This window comes from Phodopus roborovskii, unplaced genomic scaffold (assembly GCF_943737965.1).
Source record: "Phodopus roborovskii unplaced genomic scaffold, PHOROB, whole genome shotgun sequence".
Lineage (NCBI taxonomy): Eukaryota > Metazoa > Chordata > Mammalia > Rodentia > Cricetidae > Phodopus > Phodopus roborovskii.
The window spans coordinates 32,079,591-32,107,552 of NW_026126540.1; the positions used below are offsets into that span (position 1 = coordinate 32,079,591).

At 48.0% G+C, this 27,962-nt stretch overlaps 1 protein-coding gene across 3 annotated transcripts in view; it reads left to right on the forward strand.

Moving 5' to 3' along the window:
- Positions 1 to 27,962, forward strand: part of Igsf3 (immunoglobulin superfamily member 3) — an 86,603-nt gene that overhangs the window by 20,158 nt on the left and 38,483 nt on the right. The gene's annotated exons all lie outside the window — the stretch shown is intronic.

Consider the following 27,962-nt stretch of genomic DNA (forward strand, 5'->3'; position numbering starts at 1 on the left):
GTATCCTGCCTTGGAGAAGGTGAGCAGGAGGTGCTGTGTATTGTACTCCCACAAGCAGTCTAGGCTCTGTGTGTTCACGTATGTTCCTCCAGTCAGCCTTACAGATGCCTGCCCATGGGTGGCCATGCAGTTGAGGCCCAGAATGTCATGGCGTTTCTTCAGGTCACAGGCAGCATGGCCATATCTTTGTGCTCAAGCTAAGGTTAAGGAGCTTAGTGTTTTAGTTCAGTTTTATGTTGTGGTTTGCATTAAACACGATTCACTGATTTAAAAGTGTGTGGTTTTTCTGAATGCTGTCCAGTGTGAACAGTTACAAGTCAGCAGGAAGGGCAGCTAGGTTGGGCAGCCTGGACACATGGAAGTGATTATGTCTATTACAGTAGATTCCACTGTAAGTAGTTCCCTGTGCTTCTTTGCAGTTGGCCTCCTCCCTAACTTCCAGCTACTTGGGAGCAGAGAATATGAATCCTGTTATTATAGACGTGTCCTGTCCAATATGCCAGAGGCATGGAATCCTGCAGTGTTTCCTTTTGGGTCTATCTTCTCTCAGCATAATGCTTCATGTTGCTGTGTCTAGTTTATTCCTTTTTATTGCAGAGCAGTATTCCAGTGTGTGGATATACCGCGTTCAGAAGCAGCTGGACATTGGTGTTGTTTCCAGCGTGTAACTGATAAGAATAAAGCAGTTGTGACACTTACTTAGGTGTTTGAGTGGACTTGGTTTTTGTTTTACTTGGGTAGATACCTAGGCATGTGATTTCTGGGCCATCCAGTAATTTTATGTTTAACTTATAAGGAATATCTAGGCTGTTTTCCAAAGTGGCTGCGTCATCCCACACTTTGGCCAGTCCTATGTGAAAAGGACCTGGAACTTGGAACGCAGAGCCTCTTCTGTTACAGTGTCCCTGTGCCTTGCGCCTGGCTTTAAACATGGGTTATCAGGGACAGTATAACCCTGGGGAGCTGGCTGGTGGTGGAGATGTTTCCTTGGGGAAACCCTTAGCTGCTTTCTCCAAAGGCTACCCCCTTCTCCTGTTGGCTTTCATCTCTGTTATAGCCTTGGCTGTCACGAAGACTTACTGGTGGAGTTCCCTCTGCTCTGGTGGGGACCCAGTTGCAGCCTGTGGACACTGGGACGATATGCGCTGTGTGGTTCACCTCTGATGGTTTTGTTCCCACCTAAGATGCTGGCTCCTGGCCAGAGCTGCAGTGTTAGAGAGGACACCTGAGCACAGACGCCATGGGATGCTGGGGGCATTGCCTTAGCATCTCGGTAGCGGAGGGGGGTGGTGCTGTTTGCTGTTGTGCAGGCTGTGAGGGGCCTTCGCTGTTTTAGAGCCCATTTTAGGCCTGGCTCTCCCTGCTCAGGGCTCCTCTTGACTGGCAGCCAGACTGCAGTTTCCTGCATTGCTTTCCTGTTAGGTCCCCTGTGTTTTGAAAGAGCCAAAACTAGACAGGGGCGCTATCAGGTTACAGCTCTGCTCTGTGTGGAGTCTGAAATGGAGAGGGGATGCAGGAACATGTGGTTGATTTACTTTTTGTTTTCCCCCTTATGTGAGGCAGAATTTCCTGAGTGGGGCCCACTGATAACTAGGCATTTTCTGATTCAGAGGTTCCAGTGAAGGAACGCGCGATTCATGTTTTCTATAGGACTGTTGTTGCAGCGAGTGCACCTACTGTGGAAGCCCATCCTGCAGAGTGTGTGTGTCTGGAAGCAGCCCCGCCAACCCAGTGCATGTTAGGGAAAGGCAGAGAAAGGCAGATGGGCTTGCCTGCCTGCCTGCCAGACCTGGCCTTGGGAGTGAAAGTTCTTCCTGCCCCCTCCCTATTCCTGCCAGTGTCTGTGAGTGTGCATGGATCACGTGGCCTGTCTGGACTTTGCCTTCCTTACTATGGAGTAGAAGTTTCATTCAGTCTCATAGGGGATGGAATCTGCTGTCATCTGCTACTGGAGCTCCCAGGGTTTAGCACATCAGAAGCTTTTTAACCTGTGTAACAGCTTGACATCTAGAGGTGGCTATGTCTCTGGGTTTGTGCTTAGCTGCAGAGACAAAGCTAGCACTCAGAAAGCCGCCTGCTGTCTCTCCCTTTATCTTGTTGGTCCCTGTGCTTGTCCACCCAGGAGTGATTTTGGCAGTGAAGGCTCCTTTCTTGCCTGTGAGCATAGGCAGGTTTGGAGTGTCTTGATGGGCCCTGTGACTGACAATGTCAGTAATAAATGTCAGAGAGCAGCTGGGGAGTGTCGAGATACAGAGCACCATCCGGAGAGTTAGGGTTCTTACAGGTCATTCTAGCAATCCTCTTGCCTTGGCTTTGTCAGTAGCCTGGAAGTATTAGGGGCTTCTGGATGGATCACGAGAGCAGAGACAAGAGCATGGATTTGGGAAACAGGGAATCTAAGTTGCCCAGGCCTCTGGGGAATTAGTAGGGGCAGGAAGCTTGCAGAGGCCGGCCCACAGTCCCTTTTGCATAAGATGAGAGGGCAGGGTCAGATGAGCTCATTGCACTGGGGAGTAAAGCTACACAGAGGTTCTGCTTCCCACAACAGCCTCTTGGGTGGGAGTCCCTGTGGGTTAGTAGATAATTGCGGCAGGGGCCGAGGTAGGGATAGGAGGACTGCTGCTTTGGGACAGATAGGGTCCAGGTAGGGAGATGTTCTCAGGCCACACTAAGGAGAGGCACCCAAGAATGATGCTGCTAAGCACTTTTGCCTGTAGCTTGTTGGCAAGTGGCCCGGATGGCCTCCGCTGTCATCTGCTACTGGAGCTCCCAGGGTTTAGCACAGAGGTGATGGATGGTGCCGCCACTGCAATGCTTCTGCAGACCAGCCCTGTATCTGCTGCATGCCAGGGCCCTGGCTTCAGAACACCAGCTGATGGGCTCTGTGTTCCCTGTTCCAAACCGTGAGTTTAAGTCCTTGTTAGGGCTTTGCCTCTGGGAACCTCTGAGCGCTGTTGAGCCATCGTGCTTCTTACTAGTACAGCGGACATCTTGTTTCCCTACAAGGAATATGGTTTGACTCCCACTTGGTCCATGGTTTGTTTTTAGATAAGGTCTCACTCTGTGGCCCAGATTGGCATGGAATTCATGGTGGTCCTCTTCCTCAGCTTCCCCAGTGCTGGTTATTACCATCATTCATCATGTCTTGCAGTTTCGTTTCTCCAACTCATCTTTTACCTTCCAGGAGCCCTAACCAACTCTAGCTCCCGGACCTCTTTTCTTAGGCAAGGGTTCCCTCCTTACCACCTGCTCTGAGTTCCAGGAGGACCCAGAATTCCAGTGTTCTTAACTATTATTGCATTTCCATTAGGAAGACATCTTATCCTTGCCAAGTGATCCCAGACTTTCCCTCCTCTTCCAGAACCCAGTAAACTTTGATGCCCTCTACACACCTGAAAAGTTTTATGTCTGTACATATGTGTATGTTTGTGTGTGTGCACCCTCGTTCTTTTACAGGCTGTGTGCAAACGTGGAGTCAGAGGACAAACATCTGAGAGTGGGTTCTATGTCCTCCTGTGCCATATACTCAAGTCTAGCTGCCGGTGACTTCCAGGTGATTCCTGGCCCTTACCTCTTACCTCACTGCCTCAGTGCTGGGATTACAGTGGGCACATCGGTAGGTTCTGGGGATTGTACTCAGGTTGTTACGCTTGTGTGAGAGGCACTTTTACATGGAAATATGTTTCTGGTCTCTGTGTTTTAAATAATAATTCTGTTCTGTATTTCAAATAAATTTTATTTATTTATTTGTTTATTTATTTTTGGTTTTTCAAGAGAGGGTTTTTCTGTATAGCCCTGACTGTCCTGGAACTCACTTTGTAGATCAGACTGGCCTGAAACTCACTGGAGACCCATCTGCCTCTGCCTCTCAAGTGCTGGGATTAAAGGTATACACCAGCAGTGCCTAGCCAAATAAAAAACTTTAGTAGTAAAAGCTTGAGGCCCTTCTCTCTCTCTCTTTCTTTCTTTGGACAGGGTCTCACTATGTAGTAGACTAGGCTAGTCTTGAACTTAGTGAGATTTGCCTGTGTCTGCCTCCCAAAGTATGTGTCACAAAGCCTGATTTTCTTTTTAAAGATTTATTTTATGTAGTTTTCAAAATCCATTTTGTTTATAACTCCCTCCCTCCACCCCACCCTCCCCCCCGTGTGTGTATGTGTGTTATGTGTGTGTGCGCACACACACACTCGTGCTCATGCAGAAGAGTGCAGGTGCCCATAGAGGCCAGAGGTGCCAGAATCCCTGGAGCTGGGGTTATATGGAGTTGTAAGTTGCCTAATGTGGATGCTAGGAACGAAACTCAAGAACGTACATATTCTTAACCACTGAACCGTCTCTCCACCTTTTTCTTTCTTTCTTTTTTTCTTAATCTCCAAACATTTTGCTAGTGCTGCCAGGTTGTACAGGATCACTAGAAGTGTGAATTTGCTAGTGTTAGTAACTTCTGAATGAAAACACAACTCAGAAACTTCTGGCCTCCTTTTTCTGCCCTTTAGCCTTACCAGTAGGCTCCGCCTCTATTTGTAGAATGCCCTGCCTCCTGCAGTCATTGTTGATCTTCTCTAGAGAGTTTTGGCAGCTGTGAACCTCTGCCTTTCTTCACTGCTCCTCTCTGGAGAGTCTTGGTAGATGACCACGGCTTGCTTTCTTTTACCTTGCTACTGTGGAAAAAGTCAAATGGGTACCAAAGGAGAGGGAATAAGATAATGAAATTCCATGTACTTCTTCTAACAGTTGCCAGCTTGTGGCTCATCTTGTTTTATGTGAACCATCACCCAATATGATTTCTGAGAAAACACAAGGTCTGCTAGTGTATTCCCATGTGCTGTTCAGAACTCTAGTCTATTAAGCTGAATTTATTAGGCATTTATTTTTCCATTAAAAAAATTCATTTTCAGAGTAAGAAGAAGGTAACCTTTTCATCTGCAGTGGATCAGTGCAAATGTCAGGCAATACTAAGAGTTGAGGAGACACAAGTCGGGATACTGGAACGCTGCCTGGGGACTATAAATCAGGGCAGCATTGTTACAGAGCTTTGAACAATGCCTGGTGTGGGTGAAAGGTCCCTTGGGGACAGTTAGAAGACTCTAGATTGCAATGGAAAGTTGCAGGCCAGTTGAAAGTTCATCATTTGGAAAATGAGTTCACTGGGCAGCACCTGCTGTTAGCCTAGGAGGCCCTGATACCCAGCAGTTGAAACAAATGCTCTAAGAGGACTACTCTGGTGTAAATGTTTCCTCAAGTCAGAAAAGAAAAATGCAGAATGGTACCTGCAGAGCGATGCCATTTCTGACAGTTTTAAGACATGCAAAGCTCCATGTTGTTTATGACTCTGTAGTAAAAGCATAAGTGTATCAGAGTACTTTGGGGCAGGCAGGTGGGAGTGACAGGGTTGAGAAAGTGGCAATATTGGGACCCGAGCAGAATCTATAATACAGGCTTCCCTGGGTAAAAGCTTAGAGCAAGAGGTGCAAACTGTCAGGGTTTGGCACAGCAAGGATGTGCACAGGTGTTTGTTATTTACACTTTCTGAATGCTTAAAATCTTCCCTATTGAAAAAGAAAGCCAGCTACTGGTAGTGTACACCTTTAATCCCAGCACTCAGGAGGCAGAGGCAAGTAGATCTCTGAGTTTGAAGCCAGCGAAGTCTACAGAGTGAGTTCCAGGACAGCCAGAGCTACACAGAGAAACCCTGTCTTAAAAAACAAAACAAATAGATAAATAAGTAAATAAAGAATAAATAAGTATAAATAAATGGCTTGATGGCCACTGGGTCGGTAGAGTGCATGTACTTATAGTAGTCTGAGCCACTGAGGGAGACTGAGGCAGGAGAATTGTGAGTTTAAGACCAGCCTGATCAAAATTAGTAATGTAAGGAATCCAAATCCGTATCTCAGAATAAAAAGAGAGGTGGATGGGAATGCTGTGTCTTCTAGTGTTCCGTGTTCCTTTCTTGAGTTCAGATAACTTGGCTTTTTTTTTTTTTTTTTTTTTTTTTTCCTGATCCAAAGGAAGTGTGTTTTTTCATCACCTAATGATAGCTCATGGCTTTGCCTATGAGTTCCTAGAGGCCCATGACTCCAGGTATTTCCTGGATGTCTGTGTTGAGCTGTACAGTTCCAGTGATCTGGGTGAGAAGCCGCGTTGCTGGGTTTTCACTGTTCCTCGAACTTTGAGGGAGAAGCTCCTGGCCTTGTGAGTCAGATCCATGCAAAAGGCAGCTTCCCTTGTCTCCTGCAGTTGGGCCACACCTGTCTCCACCCATGTGGTTTGCACAGAAGTAGGGAGAATGGGCAAGGAGGAGATGCCACCTTAGCTGCTAAGGGACAGTAGGCTATAGATGGTAAGAAGGAATGCTTGAGTATTTGCTACAGGCTGCAGGGCCTGTCTTTAGTGTGTCACAAACAATTGACCTCTCCCTGCCAGTCCACTCTTCCCTCTGCTGCTTCCCATTTCCCTCCCTTCCAGCAGACCTCACACCCCATCTCAATGACTGCAGTCCTTGTTACCTGCCCTGCATTACCTGCCCTGCACTACCTGCCCCGCATTACCTGCCCTGCACTACCTGCCCTGCACTACCTGCCCCGCACTACCTGCCCTGCATTACCCCTGCACTACCTGCCCCGCACTACCTGCCCTGCACTACCTGCCCTGCATTACCCCTGCACTACCTGCCCCTGGACTGTCTGCCCTGCATTACCTGCCCTGCACTACCTGCCCTGCACTACCTGCCCTGCATTACCTGCCCTGCACTACCTGCCCCTGGACTGTCTGCCAGACTTGGCCACTCACTCCATACTCTGGCCAGGGTGTTTACTGAGTGAGCCACCCTCCCACAGTACCTCATACGTTGGCACCAAATCAGATTTTGTTTTTAATCCCATGCTTGACTCCTTTTCCTGGGACTTCTCTGGGAAGCCATTTAGGTGGAGTGGCTCAGGCTGCAGATGCTGGGAGTGACCCTGAGCAGATAGGCTGGCCCAGCTGGACTCTCCTGGGGCTGCATCTGGGGAGTGGCATCTGCATTCCCATAGCTGGGGGAGCTGTATATTGTCACACATGAAGCCCCTAGTGGAGGGTTTGGGCTGTCAGAGCCTGTTGCTGTCTTCCCCATTCTTTCTTTTTTCTGCCCTCTCTTCCTTCCTGTGCTTCTTCTCTTCCTCTTGTTTCCTCCTTGGTTTTTGGTTGCCGACAGACACATTAATAAGGAAAAACCTAGAGGTGAGAATTATAAGTGGTGGGCTGGGGCAGGGGTGATGGCATCAGCTCACCAGATCACAGAGGGGTGTTGGGAGGGGTCAGTGGATCCATCAGAGATGGAGTGGGGCCAGAAAGCCAAAGCCTTGAGTGAGTAGGTATATTAGTGCACACCTGTGATCTGACCCAGTATGTAGTGACGCGGGCTCCCAAGATCATCTGGACCTATATAGTGAGTTCCTGGCCAGCCTGGGCTACCCGAGATCCTATTTTTAAAAATGTCATAGCCTTGAGTGTTTAGAGACACTCAAGTTTGTATCTGATGTGGCTCACCATGGGTGGACCTGTCTGCCAGTGGTTGGTAGGGTGGATTGATGGAGCCAGTGCAGACAGTGATAGTGATACTGCTTCCAAAATACAGAAGGACCTTGAAGACTCTTGGTGCATTGGGGGATTCTATCCTTAACTGCATTTTCCTAGTGAGTTTGATGGAAGTAGGAACTACACCAGTCTGAGAGGGTGTGTGTGGGTCTGTCTGTCTGTCTGTCTGTTTTCATGGCCTTGGGAATTAAACCTAGGGTCTTACCATGCTAGTTGAGTGAGTGTTCTACCACCAGGCAATATCCCCAGCCCTTATGTGTATGATTATAAAGCAAGAAGGGCAGCAGGTGTACAGACTGGCTAGTAAGGAGAAAGGCTGACGGTTTGGGTCTGTTGGACTCCGACTCCAGATACACACTGTATGTAGGTTGGAGACTGATGGGGTAGATAGAGAGTTTTACTTGGCAGGCATCGGCCATGCAATGTCTTGTATGTCTGGATCTGCTTGCTCCATCCTGGTCAGACCTGAAGAAAAACAGTATGCAATTCTGACAACACACTGAGGGCCATCGACAGACTGGAGCCTATTTGCAAGAAGTGGGGAGCGGAACTGGCCCATCAGCCAGCAGACTGTGCCCATGAATGTCCTGGAGTCTCAGTGCCAGTGCCAGCATCCTGTTGATGGCATGCACTCAGCTGCTACCCGTTGAATAGATACATGAGATTGCGCTTGTCCCATTTCCAAGATCTCAGAGCCCTGGTGGTGTCTGTTCAAGAGAGGACTTTCCTTTCTTTTCTCCTCTCCTCTCCTCTTCCTTTCCCTTCCCTTCCTTCCCTCTTTCTCATCTTTCCCCCCTTCCTCTTCGCATTCCCTTCTTTCCTCGCCCATCCTTTCTCCTCCTCCTCCTTCCCTCCTTCTCTCCCTGGCTGGCACTAGGATCTTACATATGCTAACCAAGCTCCCTGCCACTGAGCAATATCCCCAACCTCAAAGGAAGAGCTTCCTATCAGGGCTGTTTTCAGTAGAGACCTCACCTTCATGGAGGGTTGCCTATAGAGACGGGCAGTCAAGCGTGGATGGTGGTTACAACCCTGCACCTCAGAAACCCATCCCTTCTCCACTTTGGGACTTTTGGGTCAGGGAGCATAAAGGAGAGTGAGAGAACTCTTTGGTCAGTGAGGGCAGCTGGCAAACTTACAGGTATAAGCCCACCCCCACACAATGCTTTTTATAATGTTTCTAGGTAAAATGCCCTAATTTGAAACAACACTAGATAGAATTTAAGCTAGTAGTGTGAATTGCAGTCCCATCTGCTCAGTTCCGTGGCCCAGTAGATCTGCAGAGCCATTTGTCACAATTTGTTTCAAAGTCTGGAAGATAAATAGTCCTGGATGCTCTCCAGACCCTCCCATGGAACCCTGCATTTGGAACTGGAAGGGGCGGTTGGTGAGAAACCTGGGGTTGGACAGAGGAGGGTGCTGTGTTATCAGAAAGAGGTACCTGGTATCCCCTCCTGGGTTTGCTGGTGATTGCATGGTGTCTGGTACAGAGGGGGCTGGGCAGACCCCATCCTCTCTAAAACAGGAGGACAATTTGATTGTTCATTCATTCATTCATTTTGTTGTTATTTTTGTTTGTTCGCTTGTTTGAGTTCTTATTATGTGGGACACTACATTCTAGGGATTGGGGAACTGGTACCAGTATTTCTAGCCTTAAGACCTAAGATGCCACATGTATCACCATTATTTTATTAATGTTACTTAAGCAAAGCATTTTAGATGTGAGGACCTTAGCTCAGAAATCTCTAGCTTTTGCTCTTGATGCACCTGAAGCCTAAACAAGAAAGTAAGAGGCGTCCATGAGGGCATGGATAGCAGAGTAGGTGCATGGTGACAGTCAGAGAATAGAGCTAGCTGGTGGAGGGCACCTCCCCGGGGACTGTGTTGTGGCCTGGGCTTTGTTTGATGGGATGCCTTCTGGGAGGACTGTGATGGGGTGCTGGTGTTTGTACTTTGTACTGGGCTGGGCTGGAGGAGACAGGCTGGTGATTTTCCCAAAAGCTTATATTGGTCATCTGCCTCTTGGGGGCAATAGGATGAGGCAAGAAAAGGCTGTAGATGGTGGTGGCCCTCAGCCCAGGGAGGAAGGTGGTTGTGGAGGGGGGTGTGTGTTATGTGCTGTACTCACAGCACAGGAGGTCTTGGTGATGAAGGAGGTGAGGGCAGTTTCCTGGCAGAGCAGACTAAAGGACTTCAAACTGTGACTAGCCAGGAGCTGGCGTCAGGGTGGAGGACAGGTCTTCTCCCAGATGAAGGACTTCAGGGGCTCTGAGGCCTCCTGTGAATGCAAGCCAGAGACTCCTGGGCAGGTGTCCATTTAATTCTTGGAAGGATGGGTCAGTATTTCAGTGCCCACAACGATGGTCATTATCCTGTTTGAAGAAGAGAATTCTTGGTGCTTGAGCTATTGCCTTAAGTCTTTCCTGGAACATTGTGGGTGGGAAATAAAAAAATAGCCCTGTTCTGTCTGTGTGTGGGGAGTTGGAGAGGTTGACTTTCTGGAAGGCCGCTGATGGGGCCCCAGGTGCAGGCGCCTGGGGAAGTGGCCAAGCTGAGGCAGGAGGAGGAAGAGGGCCAGGGCCAACAGGTGTCAGGACTGAGCAGAACCCAGGGATGACTCCTGGGTGAGGGTCAAGTTAGGAAAGAAGGAAAGAACAGACTTCCTGAAGGCCAGGGAGATGGAGGCCGGGGGCAGCCACAATAGAGGGACTGTTTGGAGGGGCAGGCAGAGCAGACGGAAGTGGTGAATTTATCTAAATCTCTGGAATTGGTGGCTCAAGGCCTTGAAACCAGTAACCAGTAGTCAGTGAAGGGAGTAGGGAAGGGGCTAGGCTTCTTGGTCCACTGTGTAGAGGCAAAGGCTGAGGTTACCTAGTGCTACCTTAAGTCTGAAAGACTTTCATGAATTCTGAATAAGACTTGAGGAAAGTGCTGGTTCTGGCCCTAGTGGCAGACAGGTGTGGGGATATTGGGAACTGGATTTGGGTGCTGGCCCAGGCTTCTTCAGCGTATGGTGGGCTTAGAACAGTCAGAGTGTACACAGCAGCTCCTGGCACCAGATGGGCATCCCAGATTGTCTGTAGAAGTTGTATAACTTTTATTATTATCTAGGCTTGAAGTCCAAGAGCATGCCTTCTGCTAGTCAAGTTTATCAGGTTAAAGAGGAGGGAAACACAGAGCCCACCCCTCCAGCCGGAATCAGGGTCACTTGTCAGGTGGGCGAGGAAGAGGGGATGTTGTTACTACTGGCCTGGGAAGCACTCAGCCCAGGTGAGGAGTGACAGATGAGCTGCCTCATTGCATGGTTAGGGGTGGAGGAGAGCACCAGGCATTGCCCAAGGTTGGTGGCAGACAAGAGACAGGAAAGAAGGCAGCAGATGACCGAGGGCTCTGCAGGGGGATGGAGGAGGAAAACCAAGAGGTATTCTGGGCACAAGGCAGGATAGATATGGTTACTTACAGGCAGATGTGAGCAAGTGAGGATGGGAAGGAGATGGGCTTGGGCAGGACCATGCGCTCTTGTTTTCTAGTGTTTTCTCTGCTTGCTCCAACCACCCCCTCACCTCATTTTTTATTGCCCAAAGATTTTTAAGCAATATTTTATTAGGAAAAAGTTTAAATTTATCTTTGTTTTTACCATCTCCATATACTACTTTAGCTTGAATTTTTATTCATTTATTGAGTAGGCAGTGCATACGTATGTGCTTATCAAAAAGGAGTAAGAAAGAATCAGGGTGGGATGGCATACAACTTCAATCCCAGCGTGTGGGAGGTAGAGGCAGGAGGATCTCTCTGACTTAGAAGCTAGCATGGACAGCCAGGGGCTACCTAGTGAGACCCTGCCTCAAAATTAAAAACAAAACAAAACAAAACAAAACAAAAAAAAGTACAAAATAGGCAGTCAGTGCAGATTATGTCAGCTTCTCATGCCTCCCCCTTTCCCCAACCTCCCCACCCTCCTGGTTTCTATGTATGGCCATCATTTTTAACTCTTTGATGTTGATGTAGTAAACTGCCCACGTCTGCAGAGCTGATCCGATCTTGAGCCTTTAGGTTCAGTTTCTGCAGCGTGGAGGTCTTGTCACAGCCATGGGCATCAACTCCAGACTGGGCTACCTACCCACCTTCAGAGAAGGCAAAGCCTGCAGGCTTAGGGGATAACCGTGGTTCTGGATTCTGTCCAGCCTTTCCTAAACCTGCAATTTTAAGAGCTGCTTCTAATTCCATTCAGATCCTTCCTTCAAGGATGCTCTTCATTCTGGCTTTCTATGGTTTCTCAGTGTTGTTTTGATCCCGAGATCATGACTCTGCAATTTTTTCCCTCCTCCCATCACTTAAGGGAGTGCCTTTTCCTGGCATAGAGGAGTGTGTAAGTTAGGGAACCGCAGGTGCTTTGAATTTCACAGTTCAATTCCAGGAATTACACAATCTTAGAGCTGAGAAGAGATTTTAAGGATTATCTCTCTTCCCTTTTTATTTTTTTAAATTGATATATAGAGAATTCATCCCTAGAAAGGAAATTATAATATCAAATCCATGTACCCACAACACACAATGCCCTAAAAACCAAAGGAACCCTGCAGAACATCATTGGGTAGGTGGTGACATTCTGTGACCTCCCCTCCCCCAACCAATAGCCTCGGTCAGGAGGACAGAAATGCTTGATTCAACTATGACAGGAATGCTTGAGCCGGGGCATCTTCAATGGCTGGATTGTGGGGCAGTGTGCCCTGCCTAGGCCTGGGGCTGATTTCTTAGCTGGCCTTCAAAGGGACGGATTGCCACTGAACTCTGGGTAATACCCAGATGTAGCTTGAGGAAGCCCAGAGCTGTGTCTCTGCAGTATGCATCATCGATCCGTAGCATTTGAAGCTATTTTTCTCTGCAAGCGTCCACAAAATTCATTACTTTACAATGAGCCTGGCAGGAATCATGGCAGTGGGAAACTCTACACGGGTCCCAGGCTCTCTTTCTTTTGGAATTTTGCCTTGGCAAGTAAATCAAATACACAGTAAACATACTTGTGTCACCACCATCCCTCAACGGGGAAGATTTAGAACTTCTCCAAAGCAGCTCCTGTCAGTGGCCTTGTCTGTTCCCCACTGAGCCCTTTCACTGTCCTGGGCTCCGCCTGCTTCCTGTGCACTGGAGCTGGGCCTTGTGGCTGTACAGGTATGGCCAGCTAATCCTGCCAGGCAAGGTTGACAACAATTAATGGGCATAATCTCTCTCTCTCTCTCTCTTTTAACCCCCTAGAGCCAGAACTTCCTTTGATGGCTTTCCTAAATCTTGAAAAAGGATTGAGTGGGGAATTGAAAATTCACCTTCAGATCCACGTACCCATTCATTGCTGTGTGAAGTTGCCCTGTCTGTCCCTGCCTCCCAGGGCTGCTTATTCAGAGTGCTGAAGACTTAGGTAGCAGTCATCTTGAAGCTGCTGCCTGAGATGCTGCTTAAATCCTAGTGCTCATGTCACCACCTGATAGCAGTGTGCCTTGCAGCGGAGGATGCTGGTCCCCTCCTCAGATCCCTATCTTAATTTGCTGTACACAGAAGAGCTCTGAAGCCTTTCTCTCCCCCAGCAGTAGATGGAGTGGGAGTCCTCCAGGGGTGCTGATTGGTTCTGAGTTTTGGTCCTCAGGAAGGCATTTCAAATGTGCAGCCCCACCAGAGTGTCAACCTTTTCAGCTGCCAGCCATTCATGGGACTGTGTCCTCTTCTGGTCCTGCCTTTTGGGTGTATGCACACATGTGTATGCACTCATGTTCCTGGAGATGGAATCTGGTCCCCTCCCGTAGGCTAAGTACATGGCCTGCCGCTGAGGCCAACCCCCACTCTCCCTCAGCCTAAGCGTTATTTTCCAGCATGAATGTCTCCTTTGTCCTTGCCCTCTCCTCTCGGGCAGCTTTCTGAGCCCTTCCTTGATTGAATGTGTAAATTTGGAGTCCACTGCTTTCCAGGAATGGACTTTGCCTTGGTGACTTTGGCTCTGTCTTGACCTTCGTGGCCAGCAAAGCTTATTTGGGAGCTTCGGGGTATGCAGCTGATAGGGACTGTGAGGGGATCGAATGGCAGGTATTTTAAAGTGGCCTTGAATTAACTGTCTTCTGGCATCCTTCTCCACAATCGATGGACAGGTTATTGTGGCCCGTGAAGGCACCGGCTGTCAGGAAGCTTGCCATCCTGTCAGCTCTATGATTGTTGCCTCTGCTCCCTCTGTCTTGCTGAGCACTGGCTGCAGGCGAAGACACAGAGCTACAAGGCAGGGTGGATTTCTTTCCTGCAGCAGTCAGTCACTCAAGGCCTGGGACGAGGTGGCCCTCAGGGCACCCTCTGTACTCCTGTGTCTTGCCACATTTCCAGTGAATCTCTGCCCCACTACCTACCCCCTTCACTGATTCCAGCCATAACGTCTCTAGCTGAGGCATCAACAGCTCTAGACTTGACCATTCCTTCTAGAACCATCTTTTAAGTTCGAAGTGCACACCCCCACACCTTCCCTCCTCAGCGGTCCGCCACTATGCACAGGCTGAAGCTCAAATTGTCAGCCAGCCTCCTGGGCCCCACATGGATCTAGCTGCTCTCTGCTGTTGCTTCATGGTTTTCCTCTATGCCTGTGTGCACCTGCCGCCCAACAATGCAAGCCACTGTCCTCTGGACCTCCAGTTCCTCACTGTGGCCCTTTTGTCTTTAGACTCCTCACTTTGTCTTCCAGGTGTCCGTCAAAGCACGATTTACACCCCCTTGCTCCTTCCTGGACTGGGAATATAGCTTTGTAGTTTGGCCCTTAGCATCTTGTTCAGCAAAGAAGCAGCGCCATCAGTGCTGTGGGAGGAGTGGACCTCTTTTATGTCACCTGTAAAATGGGAGCGGCCGGTTCCCACAGGGCGCTTATGCAGTTGCCTGAGGAGGACCCCAGGGAAGTGCTAGTGTAGTACAGGCTTGGACGGTGTCTGCCCATTTCTCCTTCTGGTGAAAACCCTGGCAAAACCCTGGGAGAAGTGAGGCCTGCCTCTGGGGAGCTGGTGAAGTGTTGAATGAATGAGTTTGTTGACTTGGGCACAGCCATATCAAGGACACCCTCTCCCCATCTCCTCAGACCCATGGGTATGGCAAGCCTTCCTCTCTTCCCTGTACAGCTGTTGGCATTGTATGCCGGAAATGTCACTGTAGCTTTCTCCTTCAAGATGTTTACAGCCCAAGACTGCTCCCTTACAGACACCCCCTCCTGAGATGAACTAACCCTGCTTCCTCACTCCGTGTCTAAAATAAATCCAGACCCATCTCCTCAATTCGGTGTAAATTTGATGAGTTTCTGAGCTGCTGCTGGTGTGTCACCGTCAGAGCTCAGGGCCAGCTTTTCTGTTCATGTCTGTGCCCGTCCTTTCTTTGTCCCTGTGTTCCCCCAGTCTGGTTTCCAGCACCCAGCTTTTTGGGTCATTACTCTCAACACTCAGGAGGCTGAGGCAGGCTGATTTCTGTGAGTAGGACAGCATGGTTTACATACAGCGGTCCAGGTTAGCCAGGGCTAGTAATAGCCTCTTTCAGTCCCCACTCCCTACCCCCAAAACAAAATAAAAAAACCCATCAGGAACTAAGTCATGGTAAGGATGGCCACATGATAATGACTCTCATATCTTTTGTCGTCTTCTAGAGAAGGCTTAATCTACCTGAAATAGTAGGGTACACCTTGGGGAGCTCCTTACAGAGTCTGAGCTGCAGCTGCATCATGTTGTAGAGGCTTTGAACCCTCACTGCTAGGCCTGCCCCTGCTACAGATGTTCACAACCCAAATCCAGCTGTCTCAGTGGCTGCAGGCCCTCACACTCCCCAGGGGTTTAGAAATAGGCTGCATGGTGTGTCATATCCTTGGCCCTGTCATGGTCAGCCAGAGGGGATGCCTACCTTCTCAGGGCTCCTTGGGCCATCTGCCATTCAGGCGCCCTTTTTAATGTCCTGGAAGGCCGATCTGAATCTGGGCTCCTGGTGTCTGTTGATACTGCTTGGAGGCATCCGATTGGGAGATGCCAGCAGCAGGGCTGTGGTAGAAAGCTCAGACCGGATCAACATGGAACTGGAAGTTTAATAACTCAGAAAATAAGGAGTTTCAGGAAAGTGACTGGGCTTAGAAAATATAAGTACTGGGGTCATATGTGTTCATACCGGCCTCTGAGCAGTTAGAATCTGGGCGGAAGGCAACTGACATCCCTCCCCCCCACCTGCCCAGCTTACCTGGCCAGGCTGGCTATAGCCATCCTTTTCTTCCTAGCTCTGTTCTCCTGCCCTATCAAGCCTTTGGTCATAATTCCTGTCACATTTACACAACCTCAGGGTAGTCTGCATTAAAATACTGCCCTCTGACTCCTTTTGTGGGTTCTGCAAAGCAAGTGATTTGAGGAATTGGCTATGATCCTTTGTTATGAATTAGAAAACCCCATGCAGGGAAGAAGCCCATCCCTCCTTACTCATTCTTTTCTCTACAGATGCTAAAAGCCCAGTACCTCCCCCCACGCATTTGGAGGTGGGGGAGTGGTTATCTTTGGAAAAATGCTTTCAAGTCTTTTTATAGCTTCTTTTTCTTTCCCTTCTACTTGGTAACATGCCTTCAGCACTGTCCAATGTTTACATTTTCTCGTGTGTGCGTGCGTGTGTGTGTGTGTGTGTGTGTGTGTGTGTGTGTGCGTGCGTGCGTGTACGTGTGTGTGTGGGGGGGGTTAGGAGATAGGGGGTGGTTGCTGGCAGCTGAACCTGGAACATGCTGGGCAAGCACTCTGCTGCAGACAGAGCTAAACCCCCAGTATCTTTTCTGTGATTTTAGTGGCCAGCTTATTAGGAAAGAGATGGCCATGATTTACTTAGTACAATCTTTGGCTTGCTTTTTTTGTTCCAAGGAAGGAGTTGAGACAAGGTCTCACTATGCAGCTCAGGCTGGCCTCAAACTCGTGATCCTTCTGCCTCTTGTCTGTGAGGTGGGGTACTTCCAGGTGTGTTATCACCAGGCCTGTCTGGGGTGTTGTTTCTTAGTGGACCTCTCTGCTTTCTCTTGTGAGCTCCTCCCATGGTGTAGTCTGATACTTTTACCGCATGCATCCACTGCTCTCTTGTCTGGATTGCTGCAGACCCCATCTCTGCCCCGAGGCTACTTTGGGTGTCTATGATGCTGACTACTCTGTGTCCCTCAGAAGAACAAGCCAGATGGGCCCACAACTCACTACCTATGTGTAGTCATGCTCAAATCTTCCTTGAGTTGTGTGACCCCAGGGCTTCCCACAGATGAGGGCAGTGTGCGACCTGGACCACTAACAGCAAACACCAGAGATGAGGGAAAGGGAGGATCGATGAATGTCACCATAGGCAACAGGTGCCTGGGAAGTCCCCAAGGATCTGTATCAGTGCTCGAGACTACTTTTCTGTTGAGTGCAGAGATTGCTCTCCAGAAAATGCTAAATGTGTTTCAGGGGCCTAACCGTCCGTGCCTAAATCCCTGCCCTAAGCAGTTAAGTCTAGTTGACAAGACTCCAGGTGCCCATCTGACCACACACTGCTTGACTTGGGTAGAACGAATACATGCCATAACGGATCCATGATTTTGAGGACTGTTTTAAAAGAAAAGGCTTGGGGGAGACCCCCCCCCCCAAACTGAGCCATGGCTCAGTGGGTTAAGGCTCCTACTGCACAGCTTAGAGATCTGGAAGTCAAGGTGGAAGAGAGAACAGACTCTAAAATGTTGTCCCATAACTTCCACACATGTGCCATAATACACCTGTTCACACAATCACGCACACATTCATACATGCACTAATAAAAACAACTACTAATGGCCATGTTGTAAGCTGCCTGGATACCTGAGTGTGGCTGGTCTAGAGAATTTGTAGACACAACAGTCGCAGCAGTGAGCATGTGTGAGCAGAGCCCTTGGCGCTCACACTGGCTGGGTGAAGGACATGCCCTAGAGGGCAGAGTATCAGGGAGGCCCTTCATCATCACCGCTGGTGGGGAAACAACCTTTGTGAGGTGAAGAATGAAATGTAGGTCAGGATACTTTAGCAGGACCAGGGTCAAACGTCTAGAGTCTGACCTTGCGGTTTCAGCACAGTAAAACTTTGGAAACAACAAAGCTTTAGGCATCGCTACATAGAAGTCTCTAGCAAAGTAGCAAAAGCACCTTCCACCTTTACAATAAGAATGAGTTGTATTGGCTGATAAACAGAGCTCAGGGCAAGGCCTAAGGAGGAAGGAATAGATTTTGTTCATGGAGGAACCAAAGTGCAGTGGAACTCTTTCTTAAGGGTGGGTTCTACTCACTGAGAGAGAAAGCTCAGGATTGGGGCCTAAATGATGCTTGGGATTTGGGGGGCTTCAGGAAGGCTGGCTCCATAGAATAGCAAAAAGATCAGCAGGTTAGACAACAGCCACTCCAGCCTTCCCAGTGAGGGCATCAGTCATTTTCTCCCTTTGAAGAAAATAGGCTCATGTATTTAACAAGCCTGGTTCCTCCAATGCTTTCTCCCAATTGTGTCCCCTACAGCACAGGGCAAGGGGACAGATGCTTGGCTGAGCAGGGATCCGAGCTATAGAGCTTTCCTCTTGTGATCCTTTGGGCTGCTCTGAGATCCGGCTGTGCAATGTCTCATATGCACTGTCTGCTGTCTGTCGTCCATACTTCTCCACTCACCTCAGACACTCAGTGGTTATCAGTACGGGCTTATCCCTGGGCATTCTAACTACTGAGAGGCCCACTGCAGCATTTCCAGGGGACCAGAGGAAGCTTGTCAGGAAGGCACTGACAGGCTAGCAGAGCCTGCCATGGAGTGCAAAGACGACTTCTTTGAGAGCTAGAGGGGCTTTCTGGAGTAGGAAATGCTCTGCTCCTGTGACCATTTCTCCTGAGAACCTATGCATTCCTTGAGGGCTATATACCTTATTTTCTTGGTACTAGGGAACAGAACGAAGACAGTGTGTTGACGAATGTGGCAGACTGAGTTCCCCCTGGTTTCCTGGAGCAGTGGCCACCTCTTCATAGCCAGGCCTTGTTCCTGAGGCCATTGGGGAAGCCCTTCCCAGCTTGCTGACTGCCTCTGACTGCCTGAGTGAGCGACATTTTGACATTGCCAGGGGACTAGAAGATGCAAGGGCCAAGCCTAGCTTCTTCTAGTGGCCACGTTGGGCATCGTGCATTGAGGACATTCAGATGGCACCCTGCATCTTTTGGGAGGACACACAGGAAGGACTGAAAAGCCGATGCTGAGGAGGGGCTAGTTCTTCTGGGCCTCCTTGTTTAGGTGGGATGGTGGGGCCAGTGAAGAAACAGAAACACAGCAGCGACTCTGCCAGAGGCAGAATCTGGGGTCCAGAGACTGGACAGAGATTGAGTTCAAAGCCTGAAATAGTGGCAGCAGGAGCCGTGGATGCCCTGTGATGGGAGCATGGCTTGTGCTGGTTTTCTGTGGCAGTCCTTTACAGGAAGTCACATGAAGTTTGCGGTCTTTGACTCCCAGATAGTGGTGCCACGAGGCTGCCCTTTGCAAACCCAGCCCATTTCCGTCATTTCTGAGACCAGAAAAAGAGTGGGCAGGGTAATTATAAGGCTCACGTTTACAGGCAAGTAATCTGATCCATCTTTTCATTTCCCCCATCTAGAAAATAGAAAGCATCCAGATACAGAAGCATTCAGTATACAGATACAGATACATTCAGACAGAAATGCCGTGATTGACTGTGAGCGCGGGGAGGGAAAGTATCTACCCTGTAGCTGTGGGCACAGGGTTGGCGACAGGCTACAGATTGTCCACTGCTTCCCATCCTTCTGGAAGCTTCGTTCCTGCCATCTTTAATATGAGTGCAAGGGGGGAGAAAGGGATGAGAGGAAGTAGAACTCTGGGCTGTTTTCCCTACCTCTGCAGCAGGGGCAGAATTGAAAGTGCAGGAGATGTGGTCTTTGTGCCATGAGATGCTGAGCCTGAGGTGAGGTCCTCCACCAGAAAGGTGGATGTTGCTTTGGGGATGGTTCTTTACTGGACCTTCACTGAGACAAAAGCAGGGGAATTCTATCAATTCAGGTGAGGGAAAGACCAAAAAAAAAAAAAAGTTTGTCAGTAATAAGAAAAAAATGCACACATATGCTCATCAATATGAGATGACCCTGTGATGGAATATTATAGCCATATAAGGAGTACACATCATTATGAAGTTTATTTTATTTTCTTTCATGTTTGTATGTGCATCGCATATGTGCCTGGTGCCTTCGGAGGCAGAAGAGGGTACTGGATCTCTTGGAACTGGAGTCATGGCCAGTTGTGAGCCACCATGTGGGTGCTGGGAATTGAACTGGGTTCTCTGCAAGAGCAGCCAGTGCTCTTAATGGCTGAGCCACCTCTCCAGCCCCTAAAGTGTAATAGTTATGGGAGAATTCCGAGCAATGCTGTATGCTTTCGGCAGTTATATACACACGGCCCCATATCAAAGGTCTGAGAGAGTTGTCCCTAACGGACATTTGTGACAATCTGAGAAGATGAAGAGCGCGATCACTATAGTGATCAGAAGCCTTGTGATACTTTGATTTAAAAAAAAAAAACAAAAAACCTTAAAAAACAAAACAAAAAAACCCAAGCCAGTCTTTTGGCCTGAGTAAAGAATGTAGTGTCTCCAGGCTGTGGCTTAGCAGCGACACAGCCTCAGCCTTCACTCATGAAGGACTGACTGCAAGGAAGCGGAGTCCCTGCCTAACACAGTAGCTGAGCGTCTGTCTGTCTGTCTGTCTGTGGGAAAGGCCCCGTGCTGGTCATTCAGCACTGCAGGTGTCATGACATAAAGTCATCTGAGGCAAAGTGAATCGTTGGTAGTTATACCTTCTTAGAAGTGGCGTTAATAATTTAACATTTATTAATCATCTTTAGGCCATTTCTATTTTAGGCACCATTGGAGGAGATTCACATTTTTTTTAAGACTGAAAAGATGAATGGATGAAACTCGTGCCCTTGAGTCTCTCCGCTGGCCCAGTCTCCTGCTGGTTCCCTTGACTGTTAATTTGGTATCCCCGCTTCTAGCCTTGCCCTCTGCTCTGTCTTGCAGCTGCCCCCAGAGCGATGATTCAGAAATAGGAATCTGCTCTGTCTCCCTGTGTGCTTTCCTCAGTTCTCCAGCCCTGGAGAAAGATTGCCTTTATTAATGGCTCTCAGCGCCCTCTCCTGACTGAAATGGAGGTGCCCTGGGGTCACAGGACAGACCCAGGCCAGCTTCCTGGAGCTGCAGCTGTGCTTTTGTGAGGCATGTCCTGCCCTACACTTTTGAAGCAGTTCAGATGCCACCTTGTCTGCAGAGCTGTTGTGGGTCAGGCCGAGGCGGTTTCACCTGGCACCTCGCTGCTGCCATCATTCCCTGTTGGTCATTTCTATCAGGAATATCCGCTTCGGTGAAACCATTTTACTTACCCTTCGCTCACAATGCTGTCTTGGGGTCCATCTTCGGGTAGACTCTGAAAGCACAGTGAGTGAAAGAGTAGCATGTGCAATGGTTATCTTTGCTGTGTAACAAATCATCCCCAGACCAAGCAGCTTAAAACAGTCCCTGTGTTGAGCTTACAGAACGTACAGATTGGAAACTTTGGGCCGAGCACAGTGGGCTGGCTTGGCTGAGGCCCTAGCCAGGGAGGCTCCTACAGCATTGCATACTTTGCTCATGTTTGTCCCTCTTAATCCCATTGTCTCACCGCCCCCACCTCAGTTCCCTTCTGAAGGGGCCGTTTTGATGAAAACGAGTAATCAAATACATGTCCATGTGCCTGCGGTTTTGCACAGTGACATGTCATATCTGGACTTTAGCCTGTCTCTGAGTGGGCGTGGCACTGACCCAGCCATAACCTTCATTTTAAATGTACTTTATTTAGTGCAGGTACATTTAGCCCTATTCCCCTCACTCCCTAGCCTTTGCCTCTGTACTGCTACACCACCAAATGAGTGTCACTCCTAACTGGCTGTAAGAATTATATCAGGTCATCTGTGCAGAGGATGTAGAACAGTGCCACATACTGTTCAGGGCTCAGGGTGTTCAGCTCAGCTGACAAGCATTGCATCTGCCTGTCCCCAGACCTGGAAGAGGGTCTGATAAAGGGTCGGTTTAGCTTATCCCACTTCCGGTCTTCCCTTGGCTGAAGGTTCTCAGTCTGGACTCCCCAGATGCTGTCACTGATGGGTTGGTTGAAATTCCTTTAGGGTCTTTTCTATCTGGAGATTGCCTTGACTCGCTTAGTTTCCCCTAGACATCTGGGCTCTCCAGATTCCCCATCATTCCCTTCAGGGCCAACTAGGCTAGGAGGCAGATAGGTGCTTTATCACTCATCTCTGATACTCACTGAGCCACGCCATGGCGCCGGGGAAAGCCATTAGTCATGTCCTGTGCTATGGAGAAAGTTACTTAACCTTGAAGACCATTTCCTCCTCTGGTAAGTGTAGCTATAATGACAGTGGCCTCATTCAGTCCAGGAAGAGTCCAGGTGAGGTGCGCAAACCTGAGAGAGCAGGGCCCTTCCCTGGCCTCATTCATCTTCGTCTTCAAATGCCATATACTCGCTCATTTAAAACCTGGAGAAAAAAAAAAAAAAAAAAGAAAAGAAAAGAAAAAGAAAATGGGGAACAGGAGATGTTTTGGTTCTTGTAACAGGTGGGAGGTAACCCTGCCCTCACCACTTAGCAACTCAATATGATATTGTGAATGCTTTGGTATTTTCTAAGGACAGGGTTTTAGCATATTTCACTATATACATAAGCTGCCTTGCATCTTTAGCCCAAAGTTAAACATTAATGTTCCTCTTAATACTCCTATACTTAGAGCTGTTGTGAGACCCATTTTTAGATCGATATCTCATGCTGGTAAAAGTGAGATGAAATTTTAAAATACTCATTTGTTGGCTTTCCAGTATTATTTGCTCTTCAGGGTTCCCCACGAGACTGGTATATGGTACATTACGTCATTTCATTTCTATGTATTTGTGCGTGCTTGCGTGCGTGTGTATGTACACATGTGCACATTCATGTGTATGGGTGTTGTGCCTACATATATGTCTCTGTATCATATGCACGCCTCATATCTGCAGAGATTAAAAGAGGTTGTTGGATCCCCTGGAACTAGAGTTAACAGACAGTTGTCAACTATTATGTGGGTGATGGGAATTGAACCAAAAGCCTCAAAGAACAGCCAGTGTTCTTAAAACTGATGAGCTAGTTCTCCAACCCCATGAACCTTGGTTTTTGACACAGAATCAAGTAGGCTAGAGTGGCTGGCCAGCAAGGCCCAGGGACCTGCTCATCTCCACCTCTCCAAAGCATAGGTTACAAGTGGGAACTGTCACACTCAGCCTTTTTTTTTTTTTTTTTTTTTTTTTTTTTTAATGTATGTTCTGGGGATCAGAATTGAGTCCTCATGCTTACGTGTCAAGCACTTTGCTGATTGAGCTGTCATGAAAGCCCTATTTCCATATTCTAGGTTACCTGCCTGAGTCAAGCAGAATTCAGAGTGTTGAGTGAGTATTGAGGGGTGGGGCTTGAGCCCAGGTCCTCAAGCTTTCGAAGTCAAACAGGAACAGGAGGGGAAGTTCAGTTGCAAATAACCACCGATTTAATGAAGCATGCTCTTAGTGCAGGGCCTTTGTGCCTGTCTTGGGCACCATCCCCTAGCATAGTGTGTTCAGGAACCTAGAAGGCATCCTAATCACCACAGAGGTGCTCTCTCTCTCTCTCTCTCTCTCTCTCTCTCTCTCTCTCTCTCTCTCTCTCTCTCTCTCTCTCTCTCTCTCCCTCCCTCTTTCTCTCTAGATAGAGTCTCACTGTATACTGGAACTAGCTGTGTAGGCCAGGCTGCCTTAGAAGTCATGGAGGTTTGCCTGTTTTTGTCTCTGCCTCCCAAGAGTGTTGGGATTAAAGGTGTATACCACCATGCCTGGCCATCACCGAGGGTTTCTGTGTAGAGTTCCATTTCATGGGCATGCCTCATTAAATCTGTGACTATTGGTGATTGAACTTACTTTAAACCCCTCCTGTTCCTGTAGGTCTCAGATGGAGCTGAAATTTCCAGCCTGCTGTTCATGGCCAACTTATTAGAAACTCTAAGGGCCCACCTTGAGTCATTTCATTAGCACAAATTCTGATATGGTTAGAAGAGGCTCACTGGGTATCAGAAGCCTCCTGTCATTAATATTGCAAGGGAGTTAGGAGCTCAGGACTTAGGACTTAGACCAAGTGTATGAAGCATATGCATATATCATATATGTGTGTATGTATATATATGCTGCAATATAGATATTGCATGTAAATGTTTATAATATACTAGTAAGTAAAGAAGACGTTTTGTACTGCAGTCAGGTATCATTTTTATTTTGGGGTAAAGCTTTGGTTTATACTCCTTGCAGAGGAGTGCAGTATAAAAAGGGAAATAAAACCACTTGTCATCCTATTGCCCGGTATTTGTTTTCTTTTTATATGGTTATATGTGACACTTGACCTTTCTCTTCTCATTGCAGAAGTAGCATTTGCTGGTTACAAAGCAATCTGAAGACCTGAAGTTGTAATTATTATTTCTAAGAATTGTTCCTCATGCGGAGGAACCTGCTGTTGTAGGCTAAGCAGGGTCGGGTGGATGCCGTGGGCAGAGTTGGAAGGTTGCAGAGTGTGGAAGGGATTAGTGTATTGAGAAGAAAGTTCACTTTATTTCTGTATTACGGTGTACTCCCTGCTGTAATCCCGGCATTTGAGAGGCTGAGGCAGGAGGATTGCCAAAGGTTCAAAACTAGCCTTGCTAACTAATGAACAAGACCCTGTCTTAAAAACAAACAAGCAAACAAACAAAAAACTGTAAGAACAACCCTATCTTCAGGGATGAAGAGCAGTTTGTAGGGTGGGAGGGAACGACAGAGAGAGGTAATAAACTGGTATGGCTGGCTGTAGCTAACTTGCAGGATAGTATTTGTTTATTTGTCAGGATTGATTGTAATCCTCTTCCTGTCTGGATGAGTTGTTCTGACCCTGTTGCCCTGCTCATTCAGGCACTTAACATTGTTTGTCCTTTGTGGGGGGTGGAGTATGGGATCTGTGTCTGTGTAAGGTCTATAGTTAAGCTCATTGTCACATATATTGTATCAGTTGGGGTTCAGCTGCTTTGTTGGGCAAGAAAAGAGAAGAGGAGAATGGCACATTTTCAAATCCAGAGTTTATACTGTTGAGAGCTTTCAGTTAGAATTCGTCCATTCGTTTGGTTACCTGACTGGTTCTATTGAGAAAAGAGACATCTTAAGGCCAACAGTGTGTGTGTGTGTGTGTGTGTGTGTGTGTGTGTGAGAGAGAGAGAGAGAGAGAGAGAGAGAGAGAGAGAGAGAGAGGGAGGGAGGGAGAGAGAGAGAGAGAGAGAGAGAGAGAGAGAGCGCACGTGAGTATGCACTTGAGGCCAGCATTCAACATCAGCTATCTTACTTGACTGCTTTCAGCTTTATTTCCTTTGAGACAGGCTCTCTTATTGAGCCTGGAGCTCACTGATTCTGCTAGATGGGCTGCACCTGTCTGCACCTTCCCGGTACTGAGATCACAGGTGTGTGCCCTTGTGTCAGCTTATACCTGGGTAATGGGGATCTGAACTCAGGTCCTTATGCTCGTATGGCCGACGAAGCCATCTCCCCAACCCCAAGACACACAGTTCTTAAGTCTGTTATACATATTTAGGATTACAGGGGAACAGATAAAAAAAAAAATCTTGATCCTATGCTAAACTTCATGGGGCTGGCGAGATGGTAAGGACACTTGCCATCAAGCCTTGTGATCTGGAAACCACATGGTACAAGGAGAGCATCAGCACCCCCAGACTGCGGCCCAGATTGCTGACATCATAGGAAGCATCGAGGCTTTGGCTGCTATTTTCTGAAGCTTCCCTACCTCAGTGCCTCTGTGATTCCAGTGTGGGCCCAAAGATGAGAAGAGAAGCAGTCCAGAGAGGGAGGTGCCCTGCCCTTTCCCCCTTTGCAATGGGCAGGGCATGTTTGTAGCTGTGCAGGGGCAGATCACTGAAATACAAAGCAGACCCCAGTTCAAGGAGGTCTAATGTTATGATTGTAGTCAAGTTGTTTTCATAATGTTGTGCATTTCAGGAGTGCTCAAGTGTTTGACTGAACTGTCGTAGTGTATGTGTCTGTATGTATTTAAATTTCATAAACGTACCCAAAACTTGCATAAACCTTTAATCTCAGCACTTGGGAGGCAGAGGCAGGTGGATCTCCTTGAGTTCATCCAGCCTGGTCTACAAATTAAATTCCAGGATAGTCAGGACTGTTATATAGAGAAACACTGTCTCCAAAACAAAACAAAACAAACAAACAAAAAAAGGAAACACTGTCTTGAAAAACAAACAAACACCAAAACAAAACAAAAAAAGACCTAATAGGTGCCAAATTTTAACATTGAAAATTTTTCTTTTCTGTGACTTTAAATATAGTAATGGCTGTCATAAAGCAGGTTTACATGTCACTTTATCCTGCTTAGGTATTCTTTTCCCATGTATGTGTATGTGCAGGGGGATTGGAGGTGGGAGGAGTTTCAGTTCAGGGTATGTGTACACACGCATAGACATACATGTACATATATATGGAGGGGAAAGTCAATGGTGGGTATCTTCCTTAATCACTTTTTTGTTTGTTTGTTTTTCAAGACAGGGATTCTCTTTGGAGCCTGTCCTGGCATTTCTTCTATAGACCAGGCTGGCCTTGAACTCACAAAAATCCGCCTGCCTCTTCTTCCTGAGTACTGGGATTAAAGGCATGTGCCACCACCGCCTGGCACCTTAATCACCCTTTGACCTTATTCTTTGAGACAAGGTCTCTCATTAAACCTCGAGCTCCCCTTGTTGTGCCCACTACACAGAAGTTGGCTAACTCTGCTGCCCAGTAAGCCCTAGGGCAGCCTTCTAACACTACCTTCCCAGTGCTAGGATTGAAGGTGTGGGTTACTGTGCCTTGCCAGGGGGGGCTGGAGCTAAATTCAACTCCCTATTCTTTCGTGGTAAGCACTTAACCAACTAAGCTCTCTCCTTAATCCCTCCCTGCCCTTTGTAAAACAGACACAAAATTATTATTATTTTGTTCCAACAGTTGGCCTTTGGGGGTCTGTTGCCCTGCAGATTAGGCTAGCTTGCTTTGAGTCCCAAGGGCCCTCTGGGCTGGACTGAGCTATGCCTGCTAGGATTGGTGTAACAGCTGAGTCGACTTGAGCTAAGTTTCTACTGGGCAGAAGGAAAGGTTTCTTGAGAGTGGGCTACAGCTTTGGGCAGTGTGAGCAACCATGATGTGCTCATTCACAGGAGGCTACCAGAGTGTCCCTGAGCAGTTACCAACCAAGGTCTGTGTCCAGATCCAGGTCCCTTGTGTGCTTCAGCCACTGTGAGACTTAGCATCAGCATCTTTGTATTGAGTACTGATTGGTGAGAGGCTTTATAGACCTCTGAGGCTTGTAGGCCTTAAACTTATCCAAGGTAAGTGACAAAGCCAGCTTTGCATTGTGCTCTTTGAAGTCCCTTTGTAAGATAAGACCAAGGTCTGGAAACAAATGCATAACACGATGACACAGCTGTGTCTGGTCTGAGCTGTGCTAGCCTCTGAGGCCAGGCCTCAGATGCTCTTTCTGCCATGCATTGCTGTCTCTGCCATCTGCCACACCCAGCTGCTGCCCAGAGAGCATGCAGAGAGGTACCTCTCCGTGTCTGAGTGGCTCAGGAATGGTTAGCTACAGCAATCCATTTTCCTCCTCCTCCCCCTCTTAACCCTCCTTCCTCTTCTCTTTAGTATTTTGAGACAGGCTTTCTCTTTGTGTAGCCCTGGCTGTCCTGGAACTTGCTCTGTCTCTGGTCTGAGGCTGGTCTTGAACCTCTCCGGTGCTGGGATCAAAGGTGTCCACTGCCCAGCTCACAATCCATTTGCTATTGCTGTAAAAAATATCCCAAAGCATAGTGTTTATTCTAAAAAGAAGTTTCTTTAGCCCATGGTTTTAGGGAACAAAGGCCAAAGACTGTTGGTTGGTCCTGTGTGTTCTGTTTCTGGTGAGGACCCTTTTGACCATGTCACAACATAGTGATGGTATCCTGGCAGGAAAATCAAGCGAGGGACCATCTTGTAGTGAGGCAGGGAGCAAGAGATGGAGGATTTGGGTTTGTTTGTTTGTTTGTTTGTTTGTTTGTTTGAATAATAGTGCACCCTTGTGGGCGCTAACTCATCCCAGCTATTAGCATTGATCCCATCCAGTGTTCCCCTGGCCCCTTGACCCCAGCTCTTAAAGGTTCCATCCTACTCTCTTCTCCCCAAAAGAAAAGACTCAGCTTCCAGCATATGAATCCTCCCTTGTGGTGTATGCTCAGAC